A 12,156-nucleotide genomic window follows, 5' to 3' on the forward strand; every position below is an offset into this window, starting at 1 on the left:
AAATGTAGTTGTTATCTGCTTGGCTGTGCAGTTACTGTCTGCCTGGGTTCCTGCTGGGCAGCACGGAGGGATGTTGTTAACCTTTGCTAGACAGTGAAGATCAGTAACTGTGTATGCCTGTGTAGAATTGTATCAATTCCTGTGGCTGCCATGCAACATTTGAATATCCAATCAAATGTATGCATGCAGCCATATAAAGGAGACAAAGAGGCTAAAACCATGTATAAGAAAATACCCCTCTTTGTTCCGGGCTCAGGCTTTTGGAGAAAAGTCCATCTGGGCCTTATGCTGGCGTAAGTAAGAATAAAAGGCCACCTCCTGTTAAAGGCCTCGGTGGCTCATCTCTGCACGGGAATCCCACTACAGTGTCACAAAGCCAATAATGAAACCTAAATGGAGGCCAACAGTCCAGGTTTCACTAAGTGGCCAAAGAATGGGGAAGCAGGAACCCAGCTCCTAGATCAGCTCCCCAGTCTGCTGAGTCCTGAGAGAGAATTGATATCACAGGGGAGGCTAGGCTTATAAGTCGGAGGAATATTTCAGTGTAATTCTCAAAATCCAGGAGCTGCCTTCTTTTTGTCCTTTATGATCACCTCTGATGGTTGTCATAAGTGATATCAACTCACATGGTGAGTTGTCATAAGTGATATCAACTCACATGGTGCCAGTAAGTGATTTTTAGTATGGAAATGAGATTAGGATGAGGCATGAGGTCTGTGTGAAGTCACTTTGGCAGCCATCTTGGATCTTGCTGAGTCAAACCAGCTGGCCTCTAATAGAGGCATCCCATAGCAGAGCACATGTCTGGGCTGCTCCACTTCCAGTCCAGCCCCCTGCTAATGTGCCTGGGAAAGCAGCAGAGGATGGCCCACGTACCTGCTTACCTGGGATTCTGCAACACACATGAGAGACCCAGGTGAATTTCTGGCTTTGGCCTGGCCCAGCCCCAGCCTTTGTGGCTATTTGGAGAGTGAGCAAGGAGATGAACTCTTTCTCCTTCTCCCTTTCAAATCCATAGATAAGTCTTTGAAAACTGTGTTTTATTTTTCAGGAATGGTGAGGCCAACAGATCAAGAGACGATTGCCCTTGGAAAGACAGTTTGCTGGTGTTTGCATAGTTCACAAGGTAAAGGGGCACTCCTTGCCACAGTGGGATGTGGGGGGGGGGCAGGGGGCACAGGGAAGCTGGGGATTCTGCCAGGAGGTCGAGAGGGAGGGAAAAAAACACAGGGAAGAACCAGCTGAAGCGGGGTAAAGGCCTTGGCTTGGCTACTTGGAATGATTGCAGAGCTGTGTGTTGAAGGAGCTGTCTCTGCTTAATAAGGAGCCCCTGGGGGTGATGGGGGCTGGTGAGCAGAGAGCCTGAGTGTGAAAACCTGATGGAGGAGGAGGTGGCGTGTGGGCTTGGGCTCGGCCAGTTTGCATATGGAAGGCACAGCCTGGGGGGACCTCACTGTGTATAGGAATTGGCTAGCCCTGGGGTTCCTCCTGTGTCTGTCCGCCCCCCCCCCCCCCCAAGCTGGAGAGAAAGGCTTTACCACTATCATGGTGATTGTTAGGGAAACGGGAAACTTGTTTCAAATCAGCCCCTCAGACTGGGGGTGGGGGAAGGCTTTATAGATCAGGTAGGAGAACCTGGTGTGCAGAAATGTGCAGGAAGGCGAAGGTGACTGCAGAGACTTGGGATCGGCCAGCATGGTAAGGCGGGCTGTCCCCGCTCTCCGCCCCACACAGACTTATTTTATTTATTTGAAAGGCAGAGTGACAGAGAGGGAGACAGAGAGAGATAAGCTATCTTCAGTCTGATGGTTCAGTCCCCAAATGGCCACAACAGTCAGGGCTGGGCCAGGATGAAGCCAGGTGTCTGAAACTCCATCTGGGTCTCCCATTTGGGGTGGAGGGGCGCAAATACTTGGGCCATCCTCTGCTGCTTTCCTAGGTGCATTAGCAGGGAGCTGGATCGGAAGTGGAGCAGCTGGGACTGGAACTGGCCCTCTAATAGGGGATGACCCACTGGTCTCAAGACAGACTTGTAAATTCCACATTTCCATGTCTGAGGTACTTCTTGCTTCTGGGAGAACTCTGTGTGCCCAAGTTCTGGTGTTGCTTTGGCTCCTGAGGTCCTGCCAGTTAGATGTTCCATCCGTTTGTCCATGCCTCAATTGCCAGACATATGTGATCTGAGTTCCCTCTACACCTGAGGGCCATGTCCAAATAAGCCTAGGATTTCAAAAATAGCAGGCCAGGACTGTCACTGTGGTGCAGTGGGTTAACGCCCTGGCCTGAAGCACCGGCATCCCATATGGGCACCAGTTTGAATCCTGGCTGCTCCTCTTCCAATCCAGCTCTCCGCTATGGCCTGGGAAAGCAGCAGCAGATGGCCCAAGTCCTTGGGCCCCTGCACCCGTGTGCGAGACCCAGAAGCTCCAGGCTCCTGACTTCAGATCGGTGCAGCTCCGGCCATTGCGGCCCCAACTGGAGAGTGAACCAGCAGATGGAAGACCTCTCTCTCTCTCTCTCTGCCTCTCCTCCTCACTGTGTAACTCTTTCAAATAAATATTTAAAAAACAATTTATTAAAAAGAATCAGGTCTATTGTGAAAGCATAAGATGGAGAAATTTTCAGCGAAAGAGTGGGGAAACATAACGAGACTTCCTGGGTTGTCAAGGGGAAAACCCATAAAGGGGCAGCCAGGTATCACCAGGAAGGACTGTCTTTCAGGGTTAGCAAGGCCCCGGATATCAAAGCCTCAGAATACAGATACTTAAGAGCATGCGTAATACAGAATGCCTTGCTAGGCAGGAGCGTGGGAGTGGACAGGTGTCCTGCTTGGCTGACTGCATTACCCTCCCTCCTCAGATCTCGGCTAATTCCGAGGAGATCCTGTGGTTTCTGCTCCTTGGGCAGGTGGGACCTCGAGCAACTGATCAGAAAAATCGCAGCCACGTGGCCACATTTGATCTCCGAGATGGTGCTGTATCCCATGCTGGTTACCAAGGTGGGATCTTAACTGATGAGGCTCAAATGTACAGAGATTTTTAAAGTGCTTCTCTTTCAAAACTTCTCTGCAACTCTCTTTATCCTGATAAGGAAAAAGCAAAAGGGAAATGGATACTTAAATTAATCTGTACATTGAGCTGAATAGAAAACATGTGCAAAGAACTTTGAATAATTCCTCAGGCAGTGCATGCTGTCAGGGAGTTACAGCTTGATGTCAGGTGGTCAGACCCTGCCATAAACACAAATGACCAAAATACTAGATTTTAAATCATCTGTCTTACTCTACGCAAATGAAGCTATAAGCTTCTTTCTTAAAGTGATTCTCCTTTATGTTCCTCAAAGTTTGAGCAATGCACCTTGAGCTACCATTCCCTAATATCCAGTTGACTGTTGTATAATATTTCACTATTGAAGGACCACCACGTGTTAACACAGCAGCTACAACAGTGGATAAACCCCAAGCTGTGTTCCCAAGGTGCACCTGCTCCAAGGATGAATGATTCCTAATGTTTGTGAGTTGCAGAGCCTTTGTCATCCCTATGTGAGGGAGGGGATCCAGAGATTGTAGATCAAAGCATCTGATCTAACAAGAGGCAGACTAATGATGCTATAGTATTTTTGATGCAACAATAGATTCATGCGATTCTTTGCGTTGGCTGCACATGGAAGCATCCCCAGTGCCTGCCCCCTCCCCACCATGCAGAGGTCCTGGTTGAGTTGGTCTGGGTATTGGGAGCCTGACTCAAAAACTCCCCAGAAGATTGCATTTCTGAATGGCAGGATTTTGCAAATCTCAGTAAGAGCGTGGTGCTTTCTCTCCTCTTCCAAACAGTACCCTGAGAATAGGTGAGAAGCAATGCACACAACAGGAAAAACCACTGGGAATTCTATGCAGGGGGAGAAGCAAGGCCAGATCTTGCCAAACAAGTGGGGCTGGTTGATGAAATGATACAGAACTCCCCATTGTGAACAGAGAGGAGTGCTGGATCAATTTCTCTTTGCAGAGAGTACTTGAGCAGTCTCACAGGAATGTGTTGAGGGGTGACAGTGACCAAGGGGAGCTGGACATGACTAAGTCCCTACAGAAGCTTCCAGAACAAAGCTGTCAATAAGTAAAAATACATAGTGATAGGCCATTGGAAATAATTAAGAACATTGAGCAGACAGTAGCACCAGGGACTGTGAAGCCCAGGGCCTGGTAGAATTGGGCTGGAGGGAATTGAACAACAGTACTAATAATGCTATCAAAATGTCTACCGAGAGGCGCTATTGTTGTGGCATAGTGGATTAAAGTGTGGCTTGCAATGTCTGTGTCCACACTGGTGAGCAGGTAGGAGACCTGACTCCTTAAGCTCCCTGCTAGTGCATCCTGGTAGGCAGCAAATAGTGGCTCAAGTGTCGGGGTCTTGAGCCCGAGGCTGGCCCCTGACCAGCAGGGGCAGTACAGACACTCCCCAACAAGGCGAATGGGAGAGGTAAGGTCGACGGGTGATGAACACATCACAAACTCCCGTGAGTCCTGTCAAAACAGGAACCGCTTTATTGAGGAAGCATACAGGCTTATAAAGCTTATGAAGGACATGCGCAGTAGGGGAGCCAATCAGAGAAAAGGCCACGCAGGCATGGGTGGACCATGCACAGGGGCACCTTAAGTAAAGTATAGGGATCACGCACTGTCCACGTGTCCGGAACTAAAGCGGACCTATCCCTGCCGGTGGTCTGATCTTACGTAGCTTAACCGTGGCAGCTGCAGACACGCCCCTCGAGCATCTGCCAGGCGCCATATTGTGATGGAGATTTTAGGCAGTGCCCAACACACAAGTGCGTGGGCCCTTGCCACCCATGCGGGAGACCTTGATAGAGATCTGGACTTCTGATTTTAGCCTGGCCTAGGCCTGGCTGTTACAGCCATTTGGGGAGTGAACCAGCAGGTGGAAGATCTCTTTCCCTCTCTGCTTTCAATAGGATGAAAATACATAAAAGTAATACAAATACCAGTATCTGTTGAGAGCTCCCTACACTTTATACCCGTGATTCCATGGCACCCTCTCACCCAGCCCTGTGAAGCAGTTACAAGGATCTCCTCTCAGAGATGGGGGAACTGAGGCTTAAAAGTGTGAAAGAAACAGCAACCAGGAGAGAGCTTTATTCATGCTATTGCTTTAGGGAAAATGAGCACTAATGAGGGCTGTCTCAAAGAAGGGAAGAGGGTCTGGGGCGTTTGAGCAGCGGGCAGAGAAGGGAGTGAGGCAGCTGGGGGTGCCGAGGAACAATGGAGACAGCTCGCACTGCAACGTGCCCAGCCAGGGCGGAGCTTTGCAAGATCAGCTCTCTCCTTTGACACACAAGGGTGGAAAGATTTTGCAGTACAACAGGGTGGAGGGGTTTCTTCACTCCCGCTGCTTTCTTGGGACTCGGGTATAAAACTCAATATTATCAAAAGGTTGAGTGACCGCTTATCCCGGCTCAGCCGGGGTGAATGCTCCGGTTGCGTTCAGGGCCAGCTTGATGGGCAGCATCTGTTCTGGATGTGTGGCCAGAACATCCGTTTCTAGAAAAAGAGATCAGATGGCCTTCAGCCCGGAAAACTGTGGCAAAAGGAAGACTCCAGAGAGCAAGGTCCATACGGAGATATCCTGTGGGCCTGGGTGGAATCCCAGGAGTTGAGTTTCAATTAAATAGCTCAAGGATTGGTATTGGAGGGATCCAGCGAGAGCCCAGGACGAGGCTCCCTGGCTGAGAGGGTGGGAGTGCAGCAGAAAGGCTCTGGGCAGAAGCTGGCTCTGCTTTCCTTAGACCTGAAATGCCCTCTGGGGCTTGGACAGACAGGTGGGCGGCTGTGCAGGCGGCCCGCGATGGGCCTGTCCTGCTGGTGAGCGCTCGGGGTGATCCGAGCCACCGGCAGAGCAGCCAGCCTGCCTCACGCTCATTAGCCAGCACTTTTAGAGACTCATTAAGCAAGTTCAGGACCTTTACTGCTTTGTTGACTGAAGGGTAAAATGAAAATAGCTTTTACCCTTGTGCAGCTTAATAATTAAAAGACAGGGAAGCTCCTCTGTGCTTGCCAGCATGTGAGGCCACAGACAAAGTTTCACTGGGCTGCTAATGCCCATGTCCTCTCCTCTAAAGGCGTCTTCTCATTAAAATGTCAGTACGAGCACTGTGCTAGCCACAGACATGGGCTGTTCAGTGACTGCAACAGATAAATCACACCCCCAGGCTCACACTTTAGTGGAGTAAGGAGATGATAACTGCACACATTGTGCAGAATGATAGAACATAATATGTGTCATAGAAAAAACCTGGAGCAAGGTAAGGGGCTTAGAAGTGCTAAGAGCCATGGGGTTGCATTTATAATATGGTCATCAGTTGAAAGGTTGCTATGTGGGGAAGGGGGTTTGGACTGAAGGAGAAGCTGGTGCAAAGGCCCTGGGGTGGAAATGTGCCAGGTGGGTTCAAGAAACAGCAACAGGTTCTGGCTGGAGCCATGTCAGGAAGGGGGAAAGGGAATGTGAGGTGCTGTGAGGTATTATAGGCCTTTGAAAGGTTTTAGCTTTGGCTCTGAGTGAAATGAGGACTAGAATATCTGATGTCATTTTTTTTTTTTTTTGACGGTGCACATCGCGGGCTTTATTGGGGGGCTCGGCCTACATCTGCCGCTGCTTGTGGCGCGGGTTGCTCTCGCAGTACACGGCCGCGCCGCTTCACCAGGCGGCAGTCCCGGCAGCGCCGGCGCAGCACGCCCTTGGTCTTGAAACCCTGCGGGGCCCGCGGCGCACAGGGGGCCCAGCAGGCTGGCGCACAGGCCGCGCGGCTGCAGCAGGGGTCGCAGGGCCGCGGCCGCCAGGGTCCTCACCAGCGCGGCGGCCATGCCGCGGGCGACCTGGAGAGAAGCGGTCCGCACGCCCCGCAACCGGCCCTCGCGCGCGCCTGCGCCTGATGTCATTGTGTTTTATCATTCTTACTTGCTTTGGGGGAAAGAGCCAAAAATATAATTGATATTTGGTCCTTTGGCATTGCAAAGGACCAAGGACACCAACTAAGAATATGAATGCTGAGGTCCAGGTGTCGCTCCAGGGCATCAGTCAGACACAGACTTCAGTGTGGCGTGAGATTGAGGGAAGAGATGGGAGAGGCAAGAATTGGAGGGCTTGGGTCAGCTGTGTCCCCCTTTAGAACACCTGCCCTGGCCGATCGCTGATGAAGCTGGGGCCCCCTCTGTGGGCTGCAGACACCTTGGGCTTGCCTCACCCTAGCGCCAATGCATTCTGTCCTGCCTGTCTGTACTGCTTCCCTCCTTGCAGCTTACTGCTTTTTTCATGATGTCCAACACAATCCTGGAATACAGGAGACTGTCAGTGGATGATCAATGAATGAAAAATAACAGCTAACTATTTCGGCTGCTATTTTTTTTTTTTGAAAGGTCTTCCTTCCGTTGGTTCACCCCCAAATGGCCGCCATGGCCAGAGCTATGCCGATCCAAAGCCAGAAGACAGGTGCTTCTTCCTAGTCTCCCATACGGGTGCAGGCGCCCAAGCACTCGAGCCATCCTCCATAGCACTCCCGGGCCACAGCAGAGAGCTGGACTAGAAGAGGAGCAACCGGGACCAGAACCTGAGGCCCATATGGGATTCCAGTGCCGCAGGAGGAGGATTAACCAAGTGAGCCACAGCGCCAGCCTTTGGCTGCTTACTATGTGCTGGGCACTTTATTTTCTATACACTAACTCACTGAATTTTCCCAGAAACTCTTAGAAACCAAGACTATTACTATCCCACTTGAACAACCAGTGAACTGAGGCTCAGAGTTAAGGGTCTTGTCCAAGTTTGCGAAGTGAAGTAGCCACGATTCCAACACAGGCAGTTAAGATTGCAGAGCCTGTCTATGAACCATGACAGGACAGCTGGGTGGGCGTGAGTATTTGGCACAGTGACCTGGTTCTGCTTTCCATTCTAGCTTCCTGATACTGTGTACCCTGAAAGGTAGCAGACGATGTCTCAGAATTAGGTCTCTGCCACCCACGTGAGCGATTTGGACTGAGTTCTGGCTCCTGGATCCTAGCTTCAGTATGCCCCATCCCTGGCTGTGGCAGGTATTTGGGGAGTGAACCAGTGGAAAGGGAGAGCTCTCTGTCTATTTCTCTCATCTTTATCTGTCTCTCTGCCTTTCAAATAAATAAAATGTAAAAATCTAAGATGAATGGGAGGGTAGATGGATAGATAAGTAGACATCAGAATTATGATGCAAAGCTTGTGGATAGGGTTCCCAGAAGGGAACAAGGATGAGAGAAGTGTTACAATTGTGTTTACTTGTTGATAATTAGCAACAAAAGCCCAGGAGCCTGAAAGTATCCTTTGCTGCTGATAGGAAAAAGAAGGAAGAATGGGGAGTGTGTGGGAAAGGGGCAGAAGCACCTGGGTCAGTACAGGACGCACTAACACTGTCGATGTGGCCCCCTGGCTCACTAGAGATTCTGGAATGGCCAAGCATGGTGGCCAACCCTGACATCATGCCTTACGTCCTCTAAGCGGGTTGGGAGAGGTATTTTCTTAAACCTTTGTTGTTTTGGAATATAATTTTTCCCAGTGATATGCACCAATTTGAAGTGTTACAGTTCAAGGAGCTTTGACAGAGAAGGTGAAATTTTGAGTTGTGCCTGGAGAGTCTGAACAGGAGGCTGAAGGTCAGGAGCATGCAGCACGTGCAGAGGCACGGAGGGCCGGAGAGCTCCAAGTTCCTCGAGGCAGAGACTCGTCCCAGGAATAATGCGCTGCTTAGGTGTGACCAATAGATTAGGCTGGAGAAAAGTCCACAGACAGGGTGCTTCTGGCACGTGTCTGAGACAGGAAACTCATTGACAGAGGGCAGTGTTCTCACATTCCCATTGGCTGTGAGTGGCTACCTTTGTGTATAAACCTTTTTTTAAAAAATATTTGAAAGGCAGAGTTACAGAGAGGAAGAGAGAGAGCTCGATCTTCCATCTGCTGGTTCACTCCCCAAATAGCTGCAAGGACTGGAATTGGGCTGATCTGAAGCCAGGAGCCTGGAGGTTCTTCCAGGTCTCCCACGCAGGTGCAGGGGCCCAAGGACTTGGGCCATCTTCCACTGCTTCCCCAGGCCATAGCAGAGAGCTGGATCGGAAGTGGAGCAGTCAGGACTCAAACCGGCGCCCATACGGGATGCTAGCACTCAGGCTGTGGCTTTACCTACAATGCCACAGTGCCGGCCTCTGTGTATGACCCTTAACTCCCCATAGCAAGAACTCTGTCTTTGGCTTTCTCTCTGAGAATTGTTCATTCCTAGCATTTCATTTTCTTTATGCCTGATGCTGTTCTCGACCCCCCTCCCCAATACACACATACCCCACCAGCAGCAGGTGGTATTGCTTCTCTTCTACCAACACATCAGCCAGGGTTTTTTAAATGATTTATTTATTTATATAAGAGGCAGAGCTACAAAGAGTGTGAGGGAGAGAGAGTTCTTCCATCTACTGGTTCACGCCCAAAATGCCCACAACAGCCAGGGCTGTGCCAGGGCAGGAGCTTCCTCCAGGTCTCCCACATGGGTGCAGGAGCCCGAGGACTGGGACCATCTTCTGCTGCTTTCTCATTAGCAGGGAGCTGGATCAGAAGTGGAGCAGCTGAGACTCAAACGGGTGTCCATATGGGACACCAGCACTGCAGGTGGTGGCTTTACCCGTTACACCACAGTGCTGGCTTCCAGCCAGGTTCTGACAGAGTCATTTTTTTTTTCTTTTAAGATTTATTTATTTACTTGAAAGTCAGAGTTACAGAGAGAAGGAGAGGCAGAGAGAGAGAGAGAGGTTTTCATGTGCATTTATTCTTAAGGATGTGGAGATGAACACCAATTGCATTTAGGATCACTATGTGTAGGTGGCTAATAAAGACCCCACTCAAAAGTTACAAGGAGACAAGATCCCTACACTGTAAATGCCCCTGCCCCCACAATGAGAGCTGAGCAACCAGCTGACTGTGGTTCAGTTACTTACTACATAGGTGAGGAGTGTTTCCTATGCGCCTGGCATTCTCCTGTCCTCCTCGTTTTAACTAAGTAACGTCTTTTCCCCCTGAGATCTTTGCTGGCTGTGCCGTCTACACTTGTCCTTTTTCCCTCCATGTGCACATTTCCTATGAATACTTTCCTACTTAGTTTTTCTACTTAGCACTCATCATGATGTAGCAGAGCATATATTTTACTTACGTATCTAATTTATTTTCTGTCTTTACCACTGAATGCAAGATCCAAGAAGGCCGAGGTCTTTGTTTACTTCTATTTCTGCAGTAACTGGATCATAACTGGCGCTTCACAATACGTGTGTTGAATGAATGAATTGAGCTGGATCTAGGAACACAGAGACTCTGAAATTGAAGCACATTATTCAGTGGTGGGCAAAAGACTCACAACTCAACTAACAGTGGAAGGGAGGAAGGGGGGCAGGGAGGAAGGAAGGTGAGATGTTCAGCATCAATAATAGAAACCCAAACGGCCTGCATCAAGCCAGTTATTGATCTTAGAAATTTGACAGCCCTAATCAAAGTCCTGAACATTTTTCTGGAAGACAGATCATTTAATTTGCCCCTTTTTAAAAGCAGTGCATAATTATAGATGGGTAGAGTTCAGGATGGTGAAGGATTTATAATTTCTATGCTGTTTTGAAGAAATGAACCTTTGTAACATTCAAAACATGGAGAAATAAATCTAGGTACAGAAAACAAGTGTTTAAAGATTCTGATCTTACTGAGAAGATGTGTGCAGAACTCATTTCATTGACATGTGGGAACTTATTGTCGCTCCCCCTCTTCATGGAGGAACGACACTAAACCCTGCCTAGGCTTCATATCCGAGTCACGGCACCATTATGCCTCCTAAGCTTCATATCCAAGTCACGGCACCATTATGTCGCTCCCTGTCTTCGTGGAGGAACGACACAGGACCCTGCGCTGTTCTTTCGTCTGCTCGGCCCTCCCCGGGCTTGCTGCTGGTTCTTCCCGGGTTGGCTACCGACCCTTCCACCTCTGTGGAAGGGCGGTTCCCCCTGCCACCTTCCCCACTTCCGCAGGGGAGCGGCACACCACCGGCAGGCTCTCTCGGGGGCTGCACAGGTGTTCCTTCAGATAGATGTTCCCCTTAGATGTTCCTGGTGCATGTTGTCTCTCTCCTCCTCTATAGTCCTCTTCCGCCAATCCCAACTCTGCTACCCACACACCGAGTACGCTGCTCTCCTCCAATCAGGAGCAGGTCCTACAGTTTATTGGTTGAACTGGAGGCAGCTGTGTAGAAGCTGTTTCTCCCTTCTCAACACCATATTGTGGGAGAGCAGATGCATAGAATAAGTCTTAATTCCAGTAACTTAGTCTAGTCCGAGTTGCTCCCCACACTTATTTATTTATTTTTTTGACAGGCAGAGTGGACAGAGAGAGACAGAGAGAAAGGTCTTCCTTTGCCGTTGGTTCACCCTCCAATGGCCGCCACGGCCAGCGCACTGCGGCTGGTGCACCGCGCTGATCCGATGGCAGGAGCCAGGTACTTATCCTGGTCTCCCATGGGGTGCAGGGCCCAAGCACTTGGGCCATCCTCCACTGCACTCCCTGGCCACAGCAGAGAGCTGGCCTGGAAGAGGGGCAACCGGGACAGAATCTGGTGCGCCGACCGTGACTAGAACCCGGTGTGCTGGCGCCACAAGGTGCCTAGTGAGCCGCGGCGCCGGCCAACATGTGGGAACTTTTAAAATCGTTTTTCAGTTTTTCTTTTCTCCTTGGCTGAACTCTGTGTTCTTAGTGATTAATTACATTTGATTTCTTCTCTACCCAAGTTTTTCACAAAACACTCCTTCAGACTAGCAGATTTTGGCAAGTTTTATGAAGTTTAAAAAAAAAAATTGTTTTATTAGAAAGGGTCAGTTTATTTTTCTGAGCAAAACTGAAATTTAAGAGAAATGCATGCATCTGTCTAAAGCTTTATGCTGAAAGGCCTTAAAATGTGAAGATCATGATTAATTACTATCCAGCATCACTTGGCTTCATGTTGGATAGACCGACTGGCTGTGTGTGTGCTCAACGTTGAGTGAGAAAACCTTGTGCTACAACCAGATGAAAACTATAAATACTCAACTTTTGGCCTTTCCTGCACTGTACC

The 12,156-nt window shown here is 49.6% G+C and overlaps 1 long non-coding RNA gene and 1 pseudogene across 3 annotated transcripts; one reads left to right on the forward strand and one right to left on the reverse strand.

Annotated features, from left to right (window-relative positions):
- Positions 1 to 361: 361 nt before the first annotated feature.
- LOC149121967 (uncharacterized) lies at positions 362 to 3,099 on the forward strand. 3 transcript variants are annotated; one of them, XR_016221340.1, is made up of 4 exons: positions 362 to 916; positions 1,052 to 1,126; positions 1,940 to 2,058; positions 2,346 to 2,842. It is a non-coding gene; the product is annotated as an uncharacterized LOC149121967 (long non-coding RNA). The 3 variants fall into 3 exon arrangements; XR_016221339.1 differs by lacking the exons at positions 1,940 to 2,058; positions 2,346 to 2,842 and adding an exon at positions 2,860 to 3,099 and having other exon boundaries at positions 378 to 916; XR_016221338.1 differs by lacking the exon at positions 1,940 to 2,058 and having other exon boundaries at positions 379 to 916; positions 2,346 to 2,578.
- A 3,548-nt stretch (positions 3,100 to 6,647) lies between these two features.
- Positions 6,648 to 6,892, reverse strand: LOC149121968 (large ribosomal subunit protein bL36m-like; annotated as a pseudogene).
- Positions 6,893 to 12,156: the final 5,264 nt, after the last annotated feature.

The sequence above is a fragment of the Oryctolagus cuniculus genome, chromosome 15 (assembly GCF_051225735.1).
Source record: "Oryctolagus cuniculus isolate XC-2025 breed Fujian yellow rabbit chromosome 15, ASM5122573v1, whole genome shotgun sequence".
NCBI lineage: Eukaryota > Metazoa > Chordata > Mammalia > Lagomorpha > Leporidae > Oryctolagus > Oryctolagus cuniculus.